Below are 6,670 nucleotides of genomic sequence, written 5' to 3' on the forward strand. Positions count from 1 at the left end.
AGCTAAGCAGATACGGGGTCAGGTGCTTTGGAGGCAACAGATTACAACGTGGGATCTCCAGAGGTCAGCCCAAGCGAAGCAAATACCAGGAAGTTGCGGCATCTCTGGGCCTCTTAAACACAGAAAGCAGAGAAGAAGCAGAAGTGTGTGCTGTCCAGAGGTGCAGCAGGCCAAGGAATCAGGAGGGGAGTGGCAGGGGAAATGCTGTTAGTGAATCAGAGCTTAAGATCTCTCTCTCTCAGCATCATGTTCTCACCCAAGAGGGTGACCATGTGAGGTGGCTGACATGGTGAATTCACTGTGGTAATGGTTCGCAGTGTATATGAAGTATACATGTTGTTTATACAGTTTGTCAACCATACTTCAAAAAAAAATAAGCTTCTAGAGAAAAGGTAGATGTCATGCCATATAAAGGCAAGTCTACAGGAAGCCCTCATGACAAAAAGAGAGGATTAAGTAGTGAGCCAAGAAGAAGGGGAGAGATTCTAGGTCATGTGATACTTTCTAGAGTTGTAGGTGCAACTGGCCACCATGTGCCACATGCTCAGCCTGCCACTGCTGTATGATAATTCCATGTCTGCTCCCAACAGGAGGAACAGTGCCTAAAGAGTAAAAACTCTAAGAACTCCAGTCTACAATTTATATCTTTGGAAATAATCCTTCCTTATATAGGTGATGAGGGAGGAGATACAGACACGCAAAATATATAAGCCCTGAAATCTGTGTTTAAAAGCATGTATTCGACTTCCACCCTGGCTGGTGTGGCTCAGTGTATTGAGCACCAGCCTGTGGAAGGGAAAGGTCGCTGGTTTGACTCCCAGTCAGCGCACATGCCTGGGTTATGGGCCAGGTTCCCAGTAGGGGGCGTGCAAGAGGCAACCATGTATCTCTCACACATTGCTGTTTCTCTCCCTCTCTTACTCCCTTTCTTCCTCTTGTTGAGGGTAAAGGGGAACTAGCCAGAACATAGCTGTAAGGAAGCAAAAGGTGTTTTACTAACTAGTGCAAAGAGGCTCTGGGACACACCCAAAGAGCAGGGTGTGTTCCAGGATGTGGTGTAAGAGCAACAAGGTTTGTCAGGCAGATAGCCATCTGGACAGTTACTAGGGAGGGAAATTTTATCCCTGTGCACAAGCTCAACTGACCAATCAAGTAAAGGAGCACAAGCCAGTGCACGAGTTAACTCACAATAACCCTATTGTGCCCCTGAGCCAACCGCTAACCGCCACATCTGCTTCTGTATCCAGCTTGCTTGCGCACCTCCTTAAAACCCTAAGTCTGTAAGCGTTTGGCGCGACTCTCATTTGCAGCCCTTGCGGGCACCGTGTCTCTGGACACTCTGGAGAGTTCGCCCCTGCGCAGGTTAAACTTGGCCAATAAAGTAACATCTTTGGAACCCTGAAAGTCTCCAACATTTGTTCTCGCGGTTGGTGAATGCAACATTCTCTCTCTCTAAAAGTAAATAAATAAAATCTTAAAAATAAAAATACATAAATAAAAACATGTATTCGACTTCCGGTTTCTGGTTCTATACTTAAGGAGCTTATAACTTGCCACTCTGTCCTGATCTAACAAGTTACAAGGCTGAACAGAACAACACCAAAAGCCCCTTCTTGTAGATAAGAGAGAAAAAGACAGAACAAAGCACAGTCCCGACAGGCAAATGCAGGGAGTCAGAATTCACCAAAGTAGAAACCTGGGAGCTGACACTGACCTGTAAGTGACAAGGAGCTGGAGGCTCGGTGCTGACCACTCTGAGACTTAAACACTCCAGCGACCCAGTCGTAGGGGTCCCCCCACAATACTGTAAGTCTTGCCTCCAGGAGCTTGATCAGGTTCCCACAGTAAATATCACAGAAAAACTCCTCTAGCTCCAGCAGGAGGAGAAGAGGAGCCATTTTGAAATATACCAGAACACTCTGCTCTTAACAAGGCCGGCCCCTCAGGGGAAACTAGTTACTAAGCCTTGACTTGTTGAGTAGAAAGGGAAATACCCAACTCCAGCCCACTCTAGCCATCCAGGCCCACCCAAAGGTTGGGGGGAGAAAAACAAACTGAGAAAGCTTGTGATGTTCAGTCCAGAGGCATAATCTCATGAAGAGACTGAGACCTAATCACAGGACTATAGAACCCTGCCCCCCCCACCACCACATTACTAAAGGCCTATTCACAGCAGTTTCTGTCACTCAGTGCATTATGTGTGAATACCAAGCTACAAGGCACACTAGAAGGCAAAGAGACACATTCTGAAGAGACAAAGGAGATGTCAGAAGCAGACATGGCAGGAATGTTGGAATTATCAGACTGGGAATTTAACTGATTAATATGCTAAGGGATCCAATGGATAAAATAGACAGCATGTAAGAACAGATGGGCAATGTAATGAGAGCTGGAAATCCTAAGAAAGGACCAAAAATGCTAGAGAGAAGAAAAAACCACTAACAGAAATGAATAACGCCTTTTTTAAAAAGATTTTATTTATTTATTTTTAAAGAATGGGGAAGGGAGGGAGAGTGAGGGAGAGAGAACATCGATGTGTGAGAGAAACAGCCATTGGTTGCTCTTTGCAGGTCCCAGACTGGGGACATGTCCCGTAACCCAGGCATGTGCCCATTCTGGGATCAAACTGGCAACCTTTTCATTTTGTGGGACAACGTCCAACCCACCGAGCCACACCAGCCAGGGTGTGAATAATGCCTCTGATGAGCTGACTAGTAGAATAGACATGCCTGCTGACTGGGGAAAGACTCTCTGAGTTAGACGCTATATCAATAACATTCTCAAAAAAACAAAAAGCAAAGGGAGCAAAGACTGAAAACAGAACAGAATACCTGATGACCGAGGGGAAGGTGTAACATATGCATAAGGGGGGTGCCCGAAGGAAAAGAAATGTTGGAAGGAATAATGACTGAAAATGCCCCCAAACTGATACAAAATACCAAACCACAGCGCAGAGAACACCAAGTAGAAGAAATGCCAAAATAATTTTTGTCTCATTTTCAGGTTATAGGAAATCTAAAAGAAAAATTCCTGGAAGAAACCAAAGGAAGAAACACCTTACCTATAGAGGAACAAAGATAAGAATTACATCCTACTTCTCTGACACCAAGTAAACAAGAAGAGAGAAGAGTATACAATATTTGAACTGTCAAGAGAAAAAACAACAACCTAGAACTCTGTACGCAGCAACATTATACTACCCTTCAGAAGTGAAGATACGGAGACTCTCAAACAAGTTGAATGTGTTGCTAATAGACCTGCCTTGCAAGAAATATTACAGTTTTCTTCTCTTGAAAGAACTTCTAAGTCAGAAATTTCTAAGTCTACATAAAGAAAGAAAGAACAGCCCTGGCAGGTGTGGCTCAGTGGATTGAGCACTGGACTGCGAACCAAAGGGTCGCTGGTTTGATTCCCAGTCAGGGCACATGCCTGGGTTGTGGGCCAGGCCCCCAGTAGGGGGCACTTGAGAGGCAACCACACATTGATGTTTCTCTACTTCTCTTTCTCCCTCCCTTCCCTTCTCTCAAAATAAATAAATAAAACCTTAAAAAAGGAAGAACAAAGAAGGAATAAGTGAAGATAGATTTCATATTCTTAATTGCTCTAACATGGTGCTCAAAATAAGTAAAACAACATGACAGCAATGATAAAGGGCAGGAAGAAAGAATTAGGATTGTTTTGTTATAAGGTACACATCACCCATGAAATGGTATAGGGTTACTTGAAAGAAGACTTAGATTAGCTGTAAATAGGGTAATCACCCAAGGAAATAGGAGTGTAACTGATACAGTAAAACAGAATCATAAAATGCTCAAGTAAAACAACAGAAGGCAGATTAGTGGAAGACAAAAAATAGGAAAAACACAAGAGCAACAAGTAGAAAACAGTATTGTATGTGGTAGATATTAATACAATTATGCCAATAATTTCATAGGGAGGTAGGACTCCCAAGTATGAATTTTAGAGGTATGCAATCCAACCCCTAACACCACAGTAACCTTCAACCTGAGGCCAAAGCATCTGCTAAATCTCACTTGAACCTAAAGCTGAGCTCACAGGTGCAGCCACACGTCCCCAGCTTCCCCTCACTTAGGGGCTGTTGCAGAGGCCTCCCCTAGCCATGCTCCTAGGGCCGCAGGAGGCGCATTTTTATGTTCCAATGGATGAGTGGCCTTTCAGTTGGGTTGTTGGGGTGCTGGGGGTCTAACCCACGTTCATTTGTTTCTTCCTGCAGACATCTTGTCAGGTCTTGGCTAGTCATGGCTGAGGGCTGTACCCTTTCTTGCCAGAGAGTCAGAAGGGAATGGTCTCCTCTTACCATATCCACCAGAACACCCAGTTTGGCCCGGGGGTTACTCTGTCTCAGGCAGGGCAATTTCCACTGAGACAGGTTCCTGTAGATCTAGATGACCAAGGTCAACCTATGGGATCTGCATATATGCACTCCCCCTTTCCTACCTCTGATCTGTTAGTATATAAAGGATAAATTAAAAGGATAACATGCCATGTGACCAAGACTCATCATCCCAACTGGGCTGAGATACATGTCTTCACTAATACCATCCCCACTCCAGAGGACCACAGGGTAGTATTAGAGAAGGCCCTTCAAGGAGCCAAAAGGCTCCATGAATTACAACCAGACAATCCAGCCAAGACCCCAGCAATGCAGGCCATCCCTGGAACAGAACCAGGATGGAGCCCCAGTGACCCAGGAGACCAGGCAAAGTGAAACCATTATAAGGAGTGTTTGATAGCAGAACTTCCCAAAGGGGCCCCAAACCAAAGCGTTTGAATGAGATCCAGGAAATACAGCAAGGGCCCAAGGAGAACCCATCCACCTTCCCTGAAAGGGATTTCAAGGCTTACCAACAATATACCAATATTGATTCAGAATACGGAGACTGGTCAATATGACCTATATCAGTCAGAATGCCCCAGATATAAGAAAAAAGCTGAAACACTGGAAAGGGGGTTGAGATTGCCAGTGTCTGAATTGGCTGAGACTGCTTTTGAAGTGTTGCCAACCGAGAAGAATTCAGGAAAAGTCCAAAGCAGTAAGACAGCAAGCTGCTCTGCTCGCAGCTGCCTTGGCCATGACCCGCCAGGACCCAACAAGATGTCTGCAGGAAAGAACAAATGACCATGTGTAAGGTCCCTGGGACCCTTCCAGCCCAGCTAAAAAGGCCATCCATCTTTTGGATCACAAAACTGCACCTTTTGTAGACAAAAGAATATTGGAAATGGGTACTCCAACCCTCTTTAGCAAAAGGGAAAAGGACTTGCTCCAAAAGCTCCCTCCAAATGCCACAATTCACTGATAGTGAGCAGAAATGGTGGGGCCCAGGGACACCCTCAGAGCCATTAATCAAATTGTAGACATCTGGTCCCTATACTTTGCTTACAACTTTATCTGGAGACTTGTTGGTTTATATATCTGGACTTAAAACGGGCCTTTTACTGCATGCCTCCGAGTCCTGAGTTCCAGGAATTGTTTACCTCTGAACAGAGTGATCTAGAGACTAACATGAAACAGTATTGCTGGATGGTATTTCCACAAGAATTTTTAAATATCCCCACCATCTTGGAGGAAGTCCTAGTGCATGCTTCACGGAGGCCTCAGTCAAGAAAGACTAAAAGATGAGTGTGTCAGGTAATCAACATAACTTGGAATGAGGTCTTATCAGTTGTCCTGCCGCAAGTAAGAGTAGCTCCTAGGAGGGAGCTCCAATGAGCCTGTACAAAATGTTACACAGGAGTCTTAGGGACCTTCCTTAAGACAGAGTATTATGATCTTGAAAATGATCATATTATAAAAGCATTAGATACTGTAAAATGTGTACAGTTTCCAGGTGCTACTTTACCTGTTATACATTAATATGCTTCTAGCCCATTAATATGTCCCATGACATGTCCTCGCACTGGAGGAGCCCAGGGGACTAGATCTTCCTCCCAAAGTGGAAAAAATCCACACCCTGAGGGTCAGCTACAAACCTAAGCGGAATAGACCCTGTGAAGTTCTAGTTCAACTTCGGATATACCATTCACAAGTAACATTTGTGACCACTTAACTGATAACCCTTGGATATCCGGAATCACTTTTCAAACAAAACGCAACAACTGAGACCTGGCTCGGTCAGGAAGAAAAGATGTGAACATCTGCTCAATAGCCTGCTTCTGCCCAAGAGGGAAGTACTCTATACTGAACTCCCTGTCTTAACCTGTCATTGTTTTGGTTTAAACGGTGTTTGGCTTGCTTTGGCAGTGCATGTACTAAAACTGAAACGATACAGAGAAGATTAGCGTGGCTCCTGTACAAGGATAACATGCAAATTCATGAAGCATTCCATATTTTTAAGAGCAAAGCCTTTTATGACAGGGGCTGCAGAACAAATCAAGCACATCCTGGCTAATTCAAAAAATACCAGTATTTTTTGGTGAAAACATAAATCTAGATGCCATGGTTACTCTACTGGACTACCGTGAAGACGGCGGGACCCATATATGATTTTCTTTAAGGATGGTTTACAAATGGAAAAATGTTAACAAATTTGGCCATTTGGATCGATCAACTGTCATCATCACTGGCTGCTGCTTTTCATCTTCACACCGGGACTAGAGCAAATGGGACTGATGTGGTCTGAGCTCTTCATTTATTTTGACCTTGATTTTT

At 44.3% G+C, this 6,670-nt stretch overlaps 1 non-coding gene across 1 annotated transcript; it reads left to right on the top strand.

Moving 5' to 3' along the window:
• The first annotated feature begins 6,248 nt into the window (after window positions 1–6,248).
• Window positions 6,249–6,353, top strand: LOC118993524 (U6 spliceosomal RNA). Its single transcript, XR_005067875.1, has one exon. It is a non-coding gene; the product is annotated as a U6 spliceosomal RNA (small nuclear RNA).
• Window positions 6,354–6,670: the final 317 nt, after the last annotated feature.

Source organism: Sturnira hondurensis, unplaced genomic scaffold, assembly GCF_014824575.4.
Source record: "Sturnira hondurensis isolate 20B ecotype Veracruz unplaced genomic scaffold, ASM1482457v3 Scaffold0008761, whole genome shotgun sequence".
NCBI classification, from domain to species: domain Eukaryota; kingdom Metazoa; phylum Chordata; class Mammalia; order Chiroptera; family Phyllostomidae; genus Sturnira; species Sturnira hondurensis.